Here is a 902-nt window from a genome sequence, read left to right on the forward strand (position 1 = left end):
CTGCCGGGCACGGTCTTCGATTTCCTAAATGCCTGGCAGTTTTTAATTTTCAGCGTTATCTCAAGTAAACAAGGGTTAGGGTTAGGAACTGCCAGGCATTTAGGAAATCGAAGACCGTGCCCGGCTGCTGGGCATATAGCCACAGCGAAATAATTACGTAGTGCATACATGATGGAAATTGATTTATGCTGCACAGCTTATGTGACTTGAGTACCTCTACTGTACTGTACCACCCAAGTGATGATGCTTGGATGTGAGTCATTGCGATGAATATTATCTCAAATTTTAGTAAATGTCAAAAGTGACAGATCGACGTAACCATATTGTTTCACGAAGCAGGGGTTTGTTAAGCTAGTTTGTTTCTGTGGTGCAGGCGTCACCTACTGGATGGTAAACCAACCTATGTAGTGATATTTTTCGTTTACAGTAGCGCGGTCTAGACACAGGTTTGTTTAGATTTGTTAACGTGGCAATTCGCTAGACGCCACGTGTGTGTGTTAGAAGCCAGTTAGTTGTAGCAAGTTCGTGTTCAGCTTGAAACTGGCAGTAGTTGAGTGGAGGTAGCGCAAAGCTGTTCTCTGTAGTTTGGGCGGCACTATGAATTTGTATTTTGTTAAAGAAGTAAGTGTTTAATTTAGATACTATTATTTGAACTTAATAGTCAATTTCGTGGTCCCATTCACGTGTATATTTACATGGAGTGAATGCACTGTGTTTACGATAGTTATAGAAAATTATTAGAGTGCTCAGTGTAGCAGTAGAAGGTGCTTAGACAAGAATTATTAGATTTAAAACAAAGTACTAAGCTGAAGTTAAACTTCATTTTCTTTATACACGCAGGTCATTAGAATAAGGATGAATGTTGACTGTTTAATAGAGCAATGTAGTAGTCCATGGGCCAA

The sequence above is a fragment of the Priapulus caudatus genome, unplaced genomic scaffold, assembly GCF_000485595.1.
Source record: "Priapulus caudatus unplaced genomic scaffold, Priapulus_caudatus-5.0.1 Scaffold1721, whole genome shotgun sequence".
Classification (NCBI taxonomy): domain Eukaryota; kingdom Metazoa; phylum Priapulida; class Priapulimorpha; order Priapulimorphida; family Priapulidae; genus Priapulus; species Priapulus caudatus.